We start from the raw sequence: 20,502 nt of genomic DNA, 5'->3' as shown, positions 1-20,502 counted from the left end.
GTACAATGCTGTGGAATATGTCAGTGATATATAAGGGATGAGAATGTCTGTACAGCGCTGTGGAATATGTCAGTGATATATAAGTGATGGGAATGTCTGTACAGGAATATGTCAGTGATATATAAGGGATGAGAATGTCTGTACAGCTCTGTGGAATATGTCAGTGATATATAAGTGATGAGAATGTCTGTACAGCGCTGTGGAATATGTCAGTGATATATAAGTAATAGGAATGTCTGTACAGCGCTGTGGAATATGTCAGTGATATATAAGTGATGAGAATGTCTGTACAGCTCTGTGGAATATGTCAGTGATATATAAGTGATGAGAATGTCTGTACAGCGCTGTGGAATATGTCAGTGATATATAAGTGATGAGAATGTCTGTACAGCGCTGTGGAATATGTCAGTGATATATATGTGATGAGAATGTCTGTACAGCGCTGTGGAATATGTCAGTGATATATAAGTGATGAGAATGTCTGTACAGCGCTGTGGAATATGTCAGTGATATATAAGGGATGAGAATGTCTGTACAGCGCTGTGGAATATGTCAGTGATATATCAGTGATGAGAATGTCTGTACAGCGCTGTGGAATATGTCAGTGATATATAAGAGATGAGAATGTCTGTACAGCGCTGTGGAATATGTCAGTGATATATAAGTGATGAGAATGTCTGTACAGCGCTGTGGAATATGTCAGTGATATATATGTGATGAGAATGTCTGTACAGCGCTGTGGAATATGTCAGTGATATATAAGTGATGAGAATGTCTGTACAGCGCTGTGGAATATGTCAGTGATATATAAGGGATGGGAATGTCTGTACAGCGCTGTGGAATATGTCAGTGATATAGAAGTGATGAGAATGTCTGTACAGCGCTGTGGAATATGTCAGTGATATATAAGTGATGAGAATGTCTGTACAGTGCTGTGGAATATGTCAGTGATATATAAGTGATGAGAATGTCTGTACAGTGCTGTGGAATATGTCAGTGATATATAAGTGATGAGAATGTCTGTACAGCGCTGTGGAATATGTCAGTGATATATAAGTGATGAGAATGTCTGTACAGTGCTGTGGAATATGTCAGTGATATATAAGTGATGAGAATGTCTGTACAGCGCTGTGGAATATGTCAGTGATATATAAGTGATGAGAATGTCTGTACAGCGCTGTGGAATATGTCAGTGATGTATAAGTGATGATGTCTGTACAGCGCTGTGGAATATGCCAGTGATATATAAGTGATGAGAATGTCTGTACAGCGCTGTGAAATATGTCAGTGATATATAAGTGATGAGAATGTCTGTACAGCGCTGTGGAATATGTCAGTGATATATAAGTGTGTAAATAAATACGAATTGTATACATTTACAGGAACTACTGAACTGAAACCTATTGCTCAGGCAGTTTCCCAAATAACCAGAATACAATGCATTAGGAAATTATGGAGTCGTCCTCCTTCTCCCTCCCATGGAAACCACGGTCAGTATATTATTTGTTTGTGTTGGGTATTGATTGCTTATACCACTCTGATTGCTGTTGGTGATACGTATCGGGATGCTCCCAAGTTGGAGTCACGTAGTTTGGACCATACCTGATGGGGGACCCAGTATGTGTCCTGGCTGTGTGTGAGATGAGTATCAGATTTCTACTACTGACCTGCCATAGATGATGGCGCCATACCCTGTAGTATTAGCACTTTATTAGGTGGTACTTGCTGGTGTGCATATATGATTTGTATATGTAACATAAGTTGATAGTGTCTGTGTGTGTGTGGGGGGGGGGGGATTTTGGCTCTACAGTTCTTACCCGTGGATATATAAGATATATTGTGCTTTTGTGAAATATTGTATTGATATGTTTATGTGCAATAAAGTTTATTTTTCTATATTACATGTGTGGTTCATGGTTGTTGTTATTTAGTGCATTAGGAAAGTCCTCACACCCCTCACTGTCCTCACATTCTGTCCTCTCCCTCCTTGTGCTATCAGTTCTCGCATCATATACAGTGCATTGAGAAAGTCCTCACACCCCTCACTGTCCTCACATTCTGTCCTCTCCCTCCTTGTGCTATCAGTTCTCGCATCATATACAGTGCATTGAGAAAGTCCTCACACCCCTCACATTCTGCCCTCAGTCCCCAGAATAAGAAGGTGAGAAATCTTCACTGATTTACTGAGAAAAACCTCACAATGACATAAGTCTTCAGCCCCTTTACTCAGGACATAAGTCTTCATTTCCTTTACTCAGGACATAAACCTTCAGCCCCTTTACTCAGGACATAAGTCTTCATTTCCTTTACTCAGGACATAAGTCTTCAGCCCCTTTACTCAGGACATAAGTCTTCATCCCCTTTACTCGGGACATAAGTCTTCAGCCCCTTTACTCAGGACATAAGTCTTCATTTCCTTTACTCAGGACATAAGTCTTCAGCTCCTTTACTCGGGACATAAGTCTTCAGCCCCTTTACTCAGGACATAAGTCTTCAGCCCCTTTACTCAGGACATAAGTCTTCATTTCCTTTACTCAGGACATAAGTCTTCAGCCCCTTTACTCGGGACATAAGTCTTCAGCCCCTTTACTCAGGACATACGTCTTCAGCCCCTTTACTCAGGACATAAGTCTTCATTTCCTTTACTCAGGACATAAGTCTTCAGCTCCTTTACTCGGGACATAAGTCTTCAGCCCCTTTACTCAGGACATAAGTCTTCATCCCCTTTACTCGGGACATAAGTCTTCAGCCCCTTTACTCAGGACATAAGTCTTCATTTCCTTTACTCAGGACATAAGTCTTCAGCTCCTTTACTCGGGACATAAGTCTTCAGCCCCTTTACTCAGGACATAAGTCTTCATCCCCTTTACTCAGGACATAAGTCTTCAGCCCCTTTACTCAGGACATAAGTCTTCAGCCCCTTTACTCAGGACATAAGTCTTCAGCCCCTTTACTCGGGACATAAGTCTTCGGCCCCTTTACTCGGGACACAAGTCTTCAGCCCCTTTACTCGGGACACAAGTCTTCAGCCCCTTTACTCAGGACATAAGTCTTCAGCCCCTTTACTCGGGACATAAGTCTTCAGCCCCTTTACTCGGGACATAAGTCTTCATCCCCTTTACTCGGGACATAAGTCTTCAGCCCCTTTACTCAGAACATAAGTCTTCAGCCCCTTTACTCAGGACATACGTCTTCAGCCCCTTTACTCAGGACATAAGTCTTCGGCCCCTTTACTCGGGACACAAGTCTTCAGCCTCTTTACTCGGGACATAAGTCTTCAGCCCCTTTACTCGGGACATAAGTCTTCAGCCCCTTTACTCGGGACATAAGTCTTCAGCCCCTTTACTCGGGACATAAGTCTTCAGCCCCTTTACTCAGGACATAAGTCTTCAGCCCCTTTGCTCTGGTTCCTCCCATTTCTCTGATCATCTCTGAGACGTTCTACACCCTGATTGGAGTCACCTGTGATAAATTCTGTGGCTTGGAGCTGATTTGGAAGGACACAGCCCTGTCTATATAAGATCTCACAGCTGAAAATGCATCAGAGAAGAAACCAAGCCATGAGGAGGAGAGAACTGCCTGTAGAGCTCAGAGACAGGATTGTATGGAGGCTCACACAATATGCAGATTAGATCATCCTGGAGTGCCGCTGATCCTTCCCCTGATCCTGCAGAGCATCCTGACCTAGTTCTGCTCATACAGCTGGAAGGCTGTTACAGTGTATCAGTGCAGATAGAGGTGATTGCTAAGGACAAGGATGGACCCTCAGACGCGGGGAACACACTGCACCCCAGCCATCTCTCATCCTTTATAATGAAGCCTTTAGGCAGCTGTGGAACGTGCAACCACCTTTCTTTGCAAGCGCCGCTTATCTCCCCTTGCAGCAGTTGTATCTTTGCAGATCTGTCACCCTCAAGTTTCCACTCCTAATCCAGCTGTCAGCGGATGAAGCAGCCACATGTGACCTGAAGCTGGAGATGACTAGTACTGGGGGAGGTGTAGCTGGAGATTACTAGTACTGGAGGGAGATGTAGCAAGAGATGACTAGTACTGGAGGGAGATGTAGATGGAGATGACTAGAACTGGAGGGAGGTGTAGCTGGAGTTGACTAGTACTGGAGGGAGATGTAGCTGGAGATGACTAGTACTGGAGAGAGGTGTAGCTGGAGATGACTAGTACTGGAGGGAGGTGTAGCTGGAGATGACTAGTACTGGAGGGAGATGTAGCTGGAGATGACTAGTACTGGGGGAGGTGTAGCTGGAGATGACTAGTAGTGGAGGAAGGTGTAGCTGGAGATGACTAGTAGTGGGGGAGATGTAGCTGGAGATGACTAGTACTGGGGGAGGTGTAGCTAAAGATGACTAGTAGTGGAGGAAGGTGTAGCTGGAGATGACTAGTACTGGAGGGAGGTGTAGCTGGAGATGACTAGTACTGGAGGAGGTGTAGCTGGAGATGACTAGTACTGGGGGAGATGTAGCTGGAGATGACTAGTACCGGAGGGTGGTGTAGCTGGAGATGACTAGTACTGGAGGGAGGTGTAGCTGGAGATGACTAGTACTGGAGGGAGGTATAGCTGGAGATGACTAGTACTGGAGGGAGGTGTAGTTGGAGATGACTAGTACTAGAGGGTGGTGTAGCTGGAGATAACTAGTACTAGAGGGAGATGTAGCTGGAGATGACTAGTACTGGAGGGAGATGTAGCTAGAGATGACTAGTACTGGAGGGAGGTGTAGCTTGAGATGACTAATACTAGAGGGACATGTAGCTGGAGATGACTAGTACTGGAGGGAGGTGTAGCTGGAGATGACTAGTACTGGAGGGAGATGTAGCTGGAGATGACTAGTGCTGGAGGGAGGTGTAGATGGAGATGACTAGTACTGGAGGGAGGTGTAGCTGCAGATGACTAGTACAGGAGGGAGGTGTAGCTGGAGATGACTAGTACTGGAGGGAGATGTAGCTGGAGATGACTAGTACTGGAGGGAGATGTAGCTGGAGATGACTAGTACTGGAGGGAGATGTAGCTGGAGATGACTAGTACTGGAGGGAGGTGTAGCTGGAGATGACTAGTACTGGAGGGAGGTGTAGCTGGAGATGACAAGTACTGGAGGGAGATGTAGCTGGAGATGACTAGTACTGGAGGATGATGTAGCAAGAGATTACTAGTACTGGAGGGAGATGTAGATGGAGATGACTAGTACTGGAGGGAGGTGTAGCTGGAGATGATTAGTACTGGAGGGAGGTGTAGCTGGAGATGACTAGTACTGGAGGAGGTGTAGCTGGAGATGACTAGTACTGGAGGGAGATGTAGCTGGAGATGACTAGTACTGGAGGGAGATGTAGCTGGAGATGACTAGTGCTGGAGGGAGGTGTAGCTGGAGATGACTAGTACTGGAGGGAGGTGTAGCTGGAGATGACTAGTACTGGAGGGAGATGTAGCTGGAGATGACTAGTACTGGAGGGAGGTGTAGCTAGAGATTACTAGTACTGGAGGGAGGTATAGCTGGAGATGACTAGTAGTGGGGGAGGTGTAGTTGGAGATGACTAGTAGTGGGGGAGGTGTAGCTGGAGATGACTAGTACTGGAGGGAGATGTAGCTGGAGATGACTAGTACTGGAGGGAGATGTAGCTGGAGATGACTAGTACTGGAGGGAGGTGTAGCTAGAGATTACTAGTACTGGAGGGAGGTATAGCTGGAGATGACTAGTAGTGGGGGAGGTGTAGTTGGAGATGACTAGTACTGGAGGGAGATGTAGCTGGAGATGACTAGTACTGGAGGGAGATGTAGCTGGAGATGACTAGTACTGGGGGAGGTGTAGCTGGAGATGATTAGTAGTGGAGGGAGGTGTAGCTGGAGATGACTAGTACTGGAGGGAGATGTAGCTGGAGATGACTAGTACTGGAGGGAGAAGTAGCAAGAGATGACTAGTACTGGAGGGAGGTGCAGCTGGAGATGACTAGTACTGGAGGGAGATGTAGATGGAGATGACTAGTACTGGAGGGAGGTGTAGCTGCAGATGACTAGCACTGGAGGGAGGTGTAGCTGGAGATTACTAGTACTGGAGGGAGATGTAGCTGGAGATGACTAGTACTGTAGGGAGATGTAGCTGGAGATGACTAGTACTGGAGGGAGATGTAGCTGGAGATGACTAGTACTGGAGGGAGGTGTAGCTGGAGATGACTAGTACTGGAGGGAGGTGTAGCTGGAGATGACTAGTACTGGAGGGAGATGTAGCTGGAGATGACTAGTACTGGAGGGAGATGTAGCAAGAGATGACTAGTACTGGAGGGAGATGTAGATGGAGATGACTAGTACTGGAGGGAGGTGTAGCTGGAGATGATTAGTACTGGAGGGAGGTGTAGCTGGAGATGACTAGTACTGGAGGAGGTGTAGCTGGAGATGACTAGTAATGGAGGGAGATGTAGCTGGAGATGACTAGTACTGGAGGGAGATGTAGCTGGAGATGACTAGTACTGGGGGAGGTGTAGCTGGAGATGATTAGTAGTGGAGGGAGGAGTAGCTGGAGATGACTAGTACTGGAGGGAGATGTAGCTGGAGATGACTAGTACTGGAGGGAGGTGTAGCTAGAGATTACTAGTACTGGAGGGAGGTATAGCTGGAGATGACTAGTAGTGGGGGAGGTGTAGTTGGAGATGACTAGTAGTGGGGGAGGTGTAGCTGGAGATGACTAGTACTGGAGGGAGATGTAGCTGGAGATGACTAGTACTGGAGGGAGATGTAGCTGGAGATGACTAGTACTGGAGGGAGGTGTAGCTAGAGATTACTAGTACTGGAGGGAGGTATAGCTGGAGATGACTAGTAGTGGGGGAAGTGTAGTTGGAGATAACTAGTAGTGGGGGAGGTGTAGCTGGAGATGACTAGTACTGGAGGGAGATTTAGCTGGAGATGACTAGTACTGGAGGGAGATGTAGCTGGAGATGACTAGTACTGGAGGGAGGTGTAGCTGGAGATAACTAGTACTGGAGGGAGGTATAGCTGGAGATGACTAGTACTGGAGGGAGGTGTAGCTGGAGATGACTAGTACTGTAGGGAGATGTAGCTGGAGATGACTAGTACTGGAGGGAGATGTAGTTGGAGATTACTAGTACTGGAGGGTGGTGTAGCTGGAGATGACTAGTACTGGAGGGAGGTGTAGATGAAGATGACTAGTACTTGGGGAGATGTAGCTGGAGATGACTAGTACTGGAGGGAGATGTAGCTAGAGATGACTAGTACTGGAGGGAGGTGTAGCTTGAGATGACTAATACTAGAGGGAGATGTAGCTGGAGATGACTAGTACTGGAGGGAGGTGTAGCTGGAGATGACTAGTACTGGAGGGAGATGTAGCTGGAGATGACTAGTGCTGGAGGGAGGTGTAGATGGAGATGACTAGTACTGGAGGGAGGTGTAGCTGCAGATGACTAGTACTGGAGGGAGGTGTAGCTGGAGATGACTAGTACTGGAGGGAGATGTAGCTGGAGATGACTAGTACTGGAGGGAGATGTAGCTGGAGATGACTAGTACTGGAGGGAGATGTAGCTGGAGATGACTAGTACTGGAGGGAGGTGTAGCTGGAGATGACTAGTACTGGAGGGAGGTGTAGCTGGAGATGACTAGTACTGGAGGGAGATGTAGCTGGAGATGACTAGTACTGGAGGGAGATGTAGCAAGAGATGACTAGTACTGGAGGGAGATGTAGATGGAGATGACTAGTACTGGAGGAAGGTGTAGCTGGAGTTGACTAGTACTGGAGGGAGATGTAGCTGGAGATGACTAGTACTGGAGAGAGGTGTAGCTGGAGATGACTAGTACTGGAGGGAGGTGTAGCTGGAGATGACTAGTACTGGAGGGAGGTGTAGCTGGAGATGACTAGTACTGGAGGGAGATGTAGCTGGAGATGACTAGTACTGGAGGGAGATGTAGCTGGAGATGACTAGTACTGGAGGGAGATGTAGCAGGAGATGACTAGTACTGGAGGGAGATGTAGATGGAGATGACTAGTACTGGAGGGAGATGTAGCTGGAGATGACTAGTACTGGAGGGAGATGTAGCTGGAGATGACTAGTACTGGAGGTAGATGTAGCTGGAGATGACTAGTACTGGAGGGAGGTGTAGCTGGAGATGACTAGTACTGGAGGGAGGTGTAGCTGGAGATGACTAGTACTGGAGGGAGGTGTAGCTGGAGATGACTAGTACTGGAGGGAGATGTAGCTGGAGATGACTAGTACTGGAGGGAGGTATAGCTGGAGATGTCTAGTAGTGGGGAGGTGTAGTTGGAGATGACTAGTAGTGGGGGAGGTGTAGCTGGAGATGACTAGTACTGGAGGGAGATGTAGCTGGAGATGACTAGTACTGGAGGGAGATGTAGCTGGAGATGACTAGTACTGGAGGGAGGTGTAGCTGGAGATTACTAGTACTGGAGGGAGGTATAGCTGGAGATGACTAGTACTGGAGGGAGGTGTAGCTGGAGATGACTAGTACTGTAGGGAGATGTAGCTGGAGATGACTAGTACTGGAGGGAGATGTAGTTGGAGATTACTAGTACTGGAGGGTGGTGTAGCTGGAGATAAGTAGAACTGGAGGGAGGTGTAGATGAAGATGACTAGTACTGGGGGAGATGTAGCTGGAGATGACTAGTACCGGAGGGTGGAGTAGCTGGAGATGACTAGTACTGGAGGGAGGTGTAGATGAAGATGACTAGTACTGGGGGAGATGTAGCTGGAGATGACTAGTACTGGAGGGTGGTGTAGCTGGAGATGACTAGTACTGGAGGGTGGTGTAGCTGGAGATGACTAGTACTGGAGGGAGGTGTAGATGAAGATGACTAGTACTGGGGGAGATGTAGCTGGAGATGACTAGTACTGGAGGGTGGTGTAGCTGGAGATGACTAGTACTGGAGGGTGGTGTAGCTGGAGATGACTAGTACTGGAGGGAGGTGTAGCTGGAGATGACTAGTACTGGGGGAGATGTAGCTGGAGATGACTAGTACTGGAGGGTGGTGTAGCTGGAGATGACTAGTACTGGAGGGAGGTGTAGCTGGAGATGACTAGCACTGGAGGGAGATGTAGCTGGAGATGACTAGTGCTGGAGGGAGGTGTAGATGGAGATGACTAGTACTGGAGGGAGGTGTAGCTGCAAATGACTAGTACTGGAGGGAGGTGTAGCTGGAGATGACTAGTACTGGAGGGAGATGTAGCTGGAGATGACTAGTACTGGAGGGAGATGTAGCTGGAGATGACTAGTACTGGAGGGAGATGTAGCTGGAGATGACTAGTGCTGGAGGGAGGTGTAGATGGAGATGACTAGTACTGGAGGGAGGTGTAGCTGCAAATGACTAGTACTGGAGGGAGGTGTAGCTGGAGATGACTAGTACTGGAGGGAGGTGTAGCTGGAGATGACTAGTACTGGAGGGAGATGTAGCTGGAGATGACTAGTACTGGAGGGAGATGTAGCAAGAGATGACTAGTACTGGAGGGAGATGTAGATGGAGATGACTAGTACTGGAGGGAGGTGTAGCTGGAGTTGACTAGTACTGGAGGGAGATGTAGCTGGAGATGACTAGTACTGGAGAGAGGTGTAGCTGGAGATGACTAGTACTGGAGGGAGGTGTAGCTGGAGATGACTAGTACTGGAGGGAGGTGTAGCTGGAGATGACTAGTACTGGAGGGAGATGTAGCTGGAGATGACTAGTACTGGAGGGAGATGTAGCTGGAGATGACTAGTACTGGAGGGAGATGTAGCAAGAGATGACTAGTACTGGAGGGAGATGTAGATGGAGATGACTAGTACTGGAGGGAGATGTAGCTGGAGATGACTAGTACTGGAGGGAGATGTAGCTGGAGTTGACTAGTACTGGAGGAAGATGTAGCTGGAGATGACTAGTACTGGAGGGAGGTGTAGCTGGAGATGACTAGTACTGGAGGGAGGTGTAGCTGGAGATGACTAGTACTGGAGGGAGGTGTAGCTGGAGATGACTAGTACTGGAGGGAGATGTAGCTGGAGATGACTAGTACTGGAGGGAGGTATAGCTGGAGATGACTAGTAGTGGGGAGGTGTAGTTGGAGATGACTAGTAGTGGGGGAGGTGTAGCTGGAGATGACTAGTACTGGAGGGAGATGTAGCTGGAGATGACTAGTACAGGAGGGAGATGTAGCTGGAGATGACTAGTACTGGAGGGAGGTGTAGCTGGAGATTACTAGTACTGGAGGGAGGTATAGCTGGAGATGACTAGTACTGGAGGGAGGTGTAGCTGGAGATGACTAGTACTGGAGGGAGATGTAGTTGGAGATTACTAGTACTGGAGGGTGGTGTAGCTGGAGATGAGTAGAACTGGAGGGAGGTGTAGATGAAGATGACTAGTACTGGGGGAGATGTAGCTGGAGATGACTAGTACCGGAGGGTGGTGTAGCTGGAGATGACTAGTACTGGAGGGAGGTGTAGATGAAGATGACTAGTACTGGGGGAGATGTAGCTGGAGATGACTAGTACCGGAGGGAGATGTAGCTGGAGATTACTAGTACTGGAGGGAGGTGTAGCTGGAGATGACTAGTACTGGAGGGAGGTGTAGCTGGAGATGACTAGTACTGGAGGGAGATGTAGCTGGAGATGACTAGTACTGGAGGTAGATGTAGGGAGATGTAGCTGGAGATGACTAGTCCTGGAGGGAGATGTAGCTTGAGATGACTAGTACTGGAGGGAGCTGTAGCTGGAGATGACTAGTACTGTAGGGAGATGTAGCTGGAGATGACTAGTACTGGAGGGTGGTGTAGCTGGAGATGACTAGTACTGGAGGGAGGTGTAGCTGGAGATGACTAGTACTGGAGGGAGGTGTAGCTGGAGATGACTAGTACTGGAGGGAGGTGTAGCTGGAGATGACTAGTACTGGGGGAGATGTAGCTGGAGATGACTAGTACTGGAGGGAGGTGTAGCTGTAGATGACTAGTACTGGAGGGAGATGTAGCTGGAGATGACTAGTACTGGAGGGAGATGTAGCTGGAGATGACTAGTACTGCAGGGAGGTGTAGCTGGAGATGACTAGTACTGGAGGGAGATGTAGCTGGAGATGACTAGTACTGGAGGGAGATGTGTAGATAGAGAGGACTAGTACTGGAGGGAGGTGTAGCTGGAGATGACTAGTACTGGAGGGAGGTGTAGCTGGAGATGACTAGTACTGGAGGGAGGTGTAGCTGGAGATGACTAGTACTGGAGGGAGATGTAGCTGGAGATGACTAATACTGCAGGGAGGTGTAGCTGGAGATGACTAGTACTGGAGGGAGATGTGTAGCTGGAGATGACTAGTACTGGAGGGAGGTGTAGCTGGAGATGACTAGTACTGGAGGGAGATGTAGCTGGAGATGACTAGTACTGGAGGGAGATGTAGCTGGAGATGACTAGTACTGGAGGGAGATGTAGCTGGAGATGACTAGTACTGGAGGGAGATGTAGCTGGAGATGACTAGTACTGGAGGGAGATGTAGCTGGAGATGACTAGTACTGGAGGGAGATGTAGCTGGAGATGACTAGTACTGGAGGGAGGTGTAGATGGAGATGACTAGTACTGGAGGGAGGTGTAGCTGCAGATGACTAGTACTGGAGGGAGGTGTAGCTGGAGATGACTAGTACTGGAGGGAGGTGTAGCTGGAGATGACTAGTACTGGAGGGAGATGTAGCTGGAGATGACTAGTACTGGGGGAGGTGTAGCTGGAGATGACTAGTACTGGAGGGAGGTGTAGCTGGAGATGACTAGTACTGGAGGGAGGTGTAGCTGGAGATGACTAGTACTGGAGGGAGATGTAGCTGGAGATGTCTAGTACTGGGGGGAGGTGTAGCTGGAGATGACTAGTACTGGAGGGAGGTGTAGCTGGAGATGACTAGTACTGGAGGGAGATGTAGATGGAGATGACTAGTACTGCAGGGAGATGTAGCTGGAGATGACTAGTACTGGAGGGAGATGTAGCTGGAGATGACTAGTACTGGAGGGAGATGTGTAGCTGGAGATGACTAGTACTGGAGGGAGGTGTAGCTGGAGATGACTAGTACTGGAGGGAGATGTAGCTGGAGATGACTAGTACTGGAGGGAGATGTAGCTGGAGATGACTAGTACTGGAGGGAGATGTAGCTGGAGATGACTAGTACTGGAGGGAGATGTAGCTGGAGATGACTAGTACTGGAGGGAGATGTAGCTGGAGATGACTAGTACTGGAGGGAGATGTATCTGGAGATGACTAGTACTGGAGGGAGATGTAGCTGGAGATGACTAGTACTGGAGGGAGATGTAGCTGGAGATGACTAGTACTGGAGGGAGATGTAGCTGGAGATGACTAGTACTGGAGGGAGATGTAGCTGGAGATGACTAGTACTGGAGGGAGGTGTAGATGAAGATGACTAGTACTGGAGGGTGGTGTAGCTGGAGATGACTAGTACTGGAGGGAGATGTAGCTGGAGATGACTAGTACTGGAGGGAGATGTAGCTGGAGATGACTAGTACTGGAGGGAGATGTAGCTGGAGATGACTAGTACTGGAGGGAGATGTAGCTGGAGATGACTAGTACTGGAGGGAGATGTAGCTGGAGATGACTAGTACTGGAGGGAGATGTAGCTGGAGATGACTAGTACTGGAGGGAGATGTAGCTGGAGATGACTAGTACTGGAGGGAGATGTAGCTGGAGATGACTAGTACTGGAGGGAGATGTAGCTGGAGATGACTAGTACTGGAGGGAGATGTAGCTGGAGATGACTAGTACTGGAGGGAGGTGTAGATGAAGATGACTAGTACTGGAGGGTGGTGTAGCTGGAGATGACTAGTACTGGAGGGAGATGTAGCTGGAGATGACTAGTACTGGAGGGAGATGTAGCTGGAGATGACTAGTACTGGAGCGAGATGTAGCTGGAGATGACTAGTACTGGAGGGAGATGTAGCTGGAGATGACTAGTACTGGAGGGAGATGTAGCTGGAGATGACTAGTACTGGAGGGAGATGTAGCTGGAGATGACTAGTACTGGAGGGAGATGTAGCTGGAGATGACTAGTACTGGAGGGAGATGTAGCTGGAGATGACTAGTACTGGAGGGAGATGTAGCTGGAGATGACTAGTACTGGAGGGAGGTGTAGCTGGAGATGACTAGTACTGGAGGGAGATGTAGCTGGAGATGACTAGTACTGGAGGGAGATGTAGCTAGAGATGACTAGTACTGGAGGGAGGTGTAGCTGGAGATGACTAGTACTGGAGGGAGGTGTAGCTGGAGATGACTAGTACTGGAGGGAGATGTAGCTGGAGATGAATAGTACTGGAGGGAGATGTAGCTAGAGATGACTAGTACTGGAGGGAGGTGTAGCTGGAGATGACTAGTACTGGAGGGAGGTGTAGCTGGAGATGACTAGTACTGGAGGGAGGTGTAGCTGGAGATGACTAGTACTGGAGGGAGATGTAGCTGGAGATGACTAGTACTGGAGGGAGATGTAGCTGGAGATGACTAGTACTGGAGGGAGATGTAGCTGGAGATGACTAGTACTGGAGGTGGTGTAGCTGGAGATGACTAGTACTGGAGGGAGATGTAGCTGGAGATGACTAGTACTGGAGGGTGGTGTAGCTGGAGATGACTAGTACTGGAGGGAGATGTAGCTGGAGATGACTAGTACTGGAGGGAGATGTAGCTGGAGATGACTAGTACTGGAGGGAGATGTAGCTGGAGATGACTAGTACTGGAGGGAGGTGTAGCTGGAGATGACTAGTACTGGAGGGAGGTGTAGCTGGAGATGACTAGTACTGGAGGGAGATGTAGCTAGAGATGACTAGTACTGGAGGGAGGTGTAGCTGGAGATGACTAGTACTGGAGGGAGATGTAGCTGGAGATGACTAGTACTGGAGGGAGGTGTAGCTGGAGATGACTAATACTGGAGGGAGGTGTAGCTGGAGATGACTAGTACTGGGGGAGGTGCAGCTGGATATGACTAGTACTGGAGGGAGATGTAGCTGGAGATGACTAGTACTGGAGGGAGATGTAGATGGAGATGACTAGTACTGGAGGGAGATGTAGCTGGAGATGACTAGTACTGGAGGGAGATGTAGCTGGAGATGACTAGTACTGGAGGGAGATGTAGCAGGAGATGACTAGTACTGGAGGGAGATGTAGATGGAGATGACTAGTACTGGAGGGAGGTGTAGCTGGAGATGACTAGTACTGGAGGTGGTGTAGCTGGAGATGACTAGTACTGGAGGGAGGTGTAGCCGGAGATGACTAGTACTGGAGGGAGATGTAGCTAGAGAAGACTAGTACTGGAGGGAGGTGTAGCTGGAGATGACTAGTACTGGAGGGAGATGTAGATGGAGATGACTAGTACTGGAGGGAGATGTAGCTGGAGATGACTAGTACTGGAGGGAGGTGTAGCTGGAGATGACTAGTACTGGAGGGAGATGTAGATGGAGATGACTAGTACTGGAGGGAGATGTAGCTGGAGATGACTAGTACTGGAGGGAGATGTAGATGGAGATGACTAGTACTGGAGGGAGATGTAGCTAGAGAGGACTAGTACTGGAGGGAGGTGTAGCTGGAGATGACTAGTACTGGAGGGTGGTGTAGCTGGAGATGACGAGTACTGGAGGGAGGTGTAGCTGGAGATGACTAGTACTGGAGGGAGATGTAGCTAGAGATGACTAGTACTGGAGGGAGGTGTAGCTGGAGATGACTAGTACTGGAGGGAGATGTAGCTGGAGATGACTAGTACTGGAGGGAGATGTAGCTGGAGATGACTAGTACTGGAGCGAGATGTAGCTGGAGATGACTAGTACTGGAGGGAGATGTAGCTGGAGATGACTAGTACTGGAGGGAGATGTAGCTGGAGATGACTAGTACTGGAGGGAGATGTAGCTGGAGATGACTAGTACTGGAGGGAGATGTAGCTGGAGATGACTAGTACTGGAGGGAGATGTAGCTGGAGATGACTAGTACTGGAGGGAGATGTAGCTGGAGATGACTAGTACTGGAGGGAGGTGTAGCTGGAGATGACTAGTACTGGAGGGAGATGTAGCTGGAGATGACTAGTACTGGAGGGAGATGTAGCTAGAGATGACTAGTACTGGAGGGAGGTGTAGCTGGAGATGACTAGTACTGGAGGGAGGTGTAGCTGGAGATGACTAGTACTGGAGGGAGATGTAGCTGGAGATGACTAGTACTGGAGGGAGATGTAGCTAGAGATGACTAGTACTGGAGGGAGGTGTAGCTGGAGATGACTAGTACTGGAGGGAGGTGTAGCTGGAGATGACTAGTACTGGAGGGAGGTGTAGCTGGAGATGACTAGTACTGGAGGGAGATGTAGCTGGAGATGACTAGTACTGGAGGGAGATGTAGCTGGAGATGACTAGTACTGGAGGGAGATGTAGCTGGAGATGACTAGTACTGGAGGTGGTGTAGCTGGAGATGACTAGTACTGGAGGGAGATGTAGCTGGAGATGACTAGTACTGGAGGGTGGTGTAGCTGGAGATGACTAGTACTGGAGGGAGATGTAGCTGGAGATGACTAGTACTGGAGGGAGATGTAGCTGGAGATGACTAGTACTGGAGGGAGATGTAGCTGGAGATGACTAGTACTGGAGGGAGGTGTAGCTGGAGATGACTAGTACTGGAGGGAGGTGTAGCTGGAGATGACTAGTACTGGAGGGAGATGTAGCTAGAGATGACTAGTACTGGAGGGAGGTGTAGCTGGAGATGACTAGTACTGGAGGGAGATGTAGCTGGAGATGACTAGTACTGGAGGGAGGTGTAGCTGGAGATGACTAATACTGGAGGGAGGTGTAGCTGGAGATGACTAGTACTGGGGGAGGTGCAGCTGGATATGACTAGTACTGGAGGGAGATGTAGCTGGAGATGACTAGTACTGGAGGGAGATGTAGATGGAGATGACTAGTACTGGAGGGAGATGTAGCTGGAGATGACTAGTACTGGAGGGAGATGTAGCTGGAGATGACTAGTACTGGAGGGAGATGTAGCAGGAGATGACTAGTACTGGAGGGAGATGTAGATGGAGATGACTAGTACTGGAGGGAGGTGTAGCTGGAGATGACTAGTACTGGAGGTGGTGTAGCTGGAGATGACTAGTACTGGAGGGAGGTGTAGCCGGAGATGACTAGTACTGGAGGGAGATGTAGCTAGAGAAGACTAGTACTGGAGGGAGGTGTAGCTGGAGATGACTAGTACTGGAGGGAGATGTAGATGGAGATGACTAGTACTGGAGGGAGATGTAGCTGGAGATGACTAGTACTGGAGGGAGGTGTAGCTGGAGATGACTAGTACTGGAGGGAGATGTAGATGGAGATGACTAGTACTGGAGGGAGATGTAGCTGGAGATGACTAGTACTGGAGGGAGATGTAGATGGAGATGACTAGTACTGGAGGGAGATGTAGCTGGAGAGGACTAGTACTGGAGGGAGGTGTAGCTGGAGATGACTAGTACTGGAGGGTGGTGTAGCTGGAGATGACGAGTACTGGAGGGAGGTGTAGCTGGAGATGACTAGTACTGGAGGGAGATGTAGCTGGAGATGACTAGTACTGGAGGGAGGTGTAGCTGGAGATGACTAGTACTGGAGGGAGATGTAGCTGGAGATGACTAGTACTGGAGGGAGGTGTAGCTGGAGATGACTAGTACTGGAGGGAGGTGTAGCTGGAGATGACTAGTACTGGGGGAGGTGCAGCTGGATATGACTAGTACTGGAGGGAGATGTAGCTGGAGATGACTAGTACTGGAGGGAGATGTAGATGGAGATGACTAGTACTGGAGGGAGATGTAGCTGGAGATGACTAGTACTGGAGGGAGATGTAGCTGGAGATGACTAGTACTGGAGGGAGATGTAGCAGGAGATGACTAGTACTGGAGGGAGATGTAGATGGAGATGACTAGTACTGGAGGGAGGTGTAGCTGGAGATGACTAGTACTGGAGGTGGTGTAGCTGGAGATGACTAGTACTGGAGGGAGGTGTAGCCGGAGATGACTAGTACTGGAGGGAGATGTAGCTAGAGAAGACTAGTACTGGAGGGAGGTGTAGCTGGAGATGACTAGTACTGGAGGGAGATGTAGATGGAGATGACTAGTACTGGAGGGAGATGTAGCTGGAGATGACTAGTACTGGAGGGAGGTGTAGCTGGAGATGACTAGTACTGGAGGGAGATGTAGATGGAGATGACTAGTACTGGAGGGAGATGTAGCTGGAGATGACTAGTACTGGAGGGAGATGTAGATGGAGATGACTAGTACTGGAGGGAGATGTAGCTAGAGAGGACTAGTACTGGAGGGAGGTGTAGCTGGAGATAACTAGTACTGGAGGGTGGTGTAGCTGGAGATGACGAGTACTGGAGGGAGGTGTAGCTGGAGATGACTAGTACTGGAGGGAGATGTAGCTAGAGATGACTAGTACTGGAGGGAGGTGTAGCTGGAGATGACTAGTACTGGAGGGAGATGTAGCTGGAGATGACTAGTACTGGAGGGAGGTGTAGCTGGAGATGACTAATACTGGAGGGAGGTGTAGCTGGAGATGACTAGTACTGGGGGAGGTGCAGCTGGATATGACTAGTACTGGAGGGAGATGTAGCTGGAGATGACTAGTACTGGAGGGAGATGTAGATGGAGATGACTAGTACTGGAGGGAGATGTAGCTGGAGATGACTAGTACTGGAGGGAGATGTAGCAGGAGATGACTAGTACTGGAGGGAGATGTAGATGGAGATGACTAGTACTGGAGGGAGGTGTAGCTGGAGATGACTAGTACTGGAGGGAGATGTAGCAGGAGATGACTAGTACTGGAGGGAGATGTAGATGGAGATGACTAGTACTGGAGGGAGGTGTAGCTGGAGATGACTAGTACTGGAGGTGGTGTAGCTGGAGATGACTAGTACTGGAGGGAGGTGTAGCCGGAGATGACTAGTACTGGAGGGAGATGTAGCTAGAGAAGACTAGTACTGGAGGGAGGTGTAGCTGGAGATGACTAGTACTGGAGGGAGATGTAGATGGAGATGACTAGTACTGGAGGGAGATGTAGCTGGAGATGACTGGTACTAGAGGGAGATGTAGATGGAGATGACTAGTACTGGAGCGAGATGTAGCTGGAGATGACTAGTACTGGAGGGAGATGTAGCTGGAGATGACTAGTACTGGAGGGAGATGTAGCTGGAGATGACTAGTACTGGAGGGAGATGTAGCTGGAGATGACTAGTACTGGAGGGAGATGTAGCTGGAGATGACTAGTACTGGAGGGAGATGTAGCTGGAGATGACTAGTACTGGAGGGAGGTGTAGCTGGAGATGACTAGTACTGGAGGGAGATGTAGCTGGAGATTACTAGTACTGGAGGGAGATGTAGCTAGAGAGGACTAGTACTGGAGGGAGGTGTAGCTGGAGATGACTAGTACTGGAGCGAGATGTAGCTGGAGATGACTAGTACTGGAGGGAGATGTAGCTGGAGATGACTAGTACTGGAGGGAGATGTAGCTGGAGATGACTAGTACTGGAGGGAGATGTAGCTGGAGATGACTAGTACTGGAGGGAGATGTAGCTGGAGATGACTAGTACTGGAGGGAGATGTAGCTGGAGATGACTAGTACTGGAGGGAGGTGTAGCTGGAGATGACTAGTACTGGAGGGAGATGTAGCTGGAGATTACTAGTACTGGAGGGAGATGTAGCTAGAGATGACTAGTACTGGAGGGAGGTGTAGCTGGAGATGACGAGTACTGGAGGGAGGTGTAGCTGGAGATGACTAGTACTGGAGGGAGATGTAGCTAGAGATGACTAGTACTGGAGGGAGATGTAGCTGGAGATGACTAGTACTGGAGGGAGATGTAGCTGGAGATTACTAGTACTGGAGGGAGATGTAGCTAGAGATGACTAGTACTGGAGGGTGGTGTAGCTGGAGATGACGAGTACTGGAGGGAGGTGTAGCTGGAGATGACTAGTACTGGAGGGAGATGTAGCTGGAGATGACTAGTACTGGAGGGAGGTGTAGCTGGAGATGACTAGTACTGGAGGGAGATGTAGCTAGAGATGACTAGTACTGGAGGGAGGTGTAGCTGGAGATGACTAGTACTAGAGGGAGATGTAGCTGGAGATGACTAGTACTGGAGGGAGGTGTAGCTGGAGATGACTAGTACTGGGGGAGGTGTAGCTGGAGAGGACTAGTACTGGAGGGTGGTGTAGCTGGAGATGACGAGTACTGGAGGGAGGTGTAGCTGGAGATGACTAGTACTGGAGGGAGGTGTAGCTGGAGATGACTAGTACTGGAGGGAGGTGTAGCTGGAGATGACTAGTACTGGAGGGAGATGTAGCTAGAGATGACGAGTACTGGAGGGAGGTGTAGCTGGAGATGACTAGTACTGGAGGGAGGTGTAGCTGGAGATGACTAGTACTGGAGGGAGATGTAGCTGGAGATGACTAGTACTGGAGGGAGATGTAGCTGGAGATGACTAGTACTGGAGGGAGGTGTAGCCGGAGATGACTAGTACTGGGGGAGGTGTAGCTGGAGATGACTAGTACTGGGGGAGGTGTAGCTGGAGATGACTAGTACTGGAGGGAGATGTAGCTGGAGATGACTAGTACTGGAGGGAGGTGTAGCTGGAGATGACTAATACTGGAGGGAGGTGTAGCTGGAGATGACTAGTACTGGGGGAGGTGCAGCTGGATATGACTAGTACTGGAGGGAGATGTAGCTGGAGATGACTAGTACTGGAGGGAGATGTAGATGGAGATGACTAGTACTGGAGGGAGATGTAGCTGGAGATGACTAGTACTGGAGGGAGATGTAGCTGGAGATGACTAGTACTGGAGGGAGATGTAGCAGGAGATGACTAGTACTGGAGGGAGATGTAGATGGAGATGACTAGTACTGGAGGGAGGTGTAGCTGGAGATGACTAGTACTGGAGGTGGTGTAGCTGGAGATGACTAGTACTGGAGGGAGGTGTAGCCGGAGATGACTAGTACTGGAGGGAGATATAGCTAGAGAAGACTAGTACTGGAGGGAGGTGTAGCTGGAGATGACTAGTACTGGAGGGAGATGTAGATGGAGATGACTAGTACTGGAGGGAGATGTAGCTGGAGATGACTAGTACTGGAGGGAGGTGTAGCTGGAGATGACTAGTACTGGAGGGAGATGTAGATGGAGATGACTAGTACTGGAGGGAGATGTAGCTGGAGATGACTAGTACTGGAGGGAGATGTAGATGGAGATGACTAGTACTGGAGGGAGATGTAGCTAGAGAGGACTAGTACTGGAGGGAGGTGTAGCTGGAGATGACTAGTACTGGAGGGTGGTGTAGCTGGAGATGACGAGTACTGGAGGGAGGTGTAGCTGGAGATGACTAGTACTGGAGGGAGATGTAGCTAGAGATGACAAGTACTGGAGGGAGGTGTAGCTGGAGATGACTAGTACTGGAGGGAGATGTAGCTGGAGATGACTAGTACTGGAGGGAGGTGTAGCTGGAGATGACTAGTACTGGAGGGAGGTGTAGCTGGAGATGACTAGTACT

This window comes from Bufo bufo, chromosome 5 (genome assembly GCF_905171765.1).
Source record: "Bufo bufo chromosome 5, aBufBuf1.1, whole genome shotgun sequence".
NCBI classification, from domain to species: Eukaryota; Metazoa; Chordata; class Amphibia; order Anura; family Bufonidae; genus Bufo; species Bufo bufo.
Note: the sequence above shows the minus strand (reverse complement) of the source record.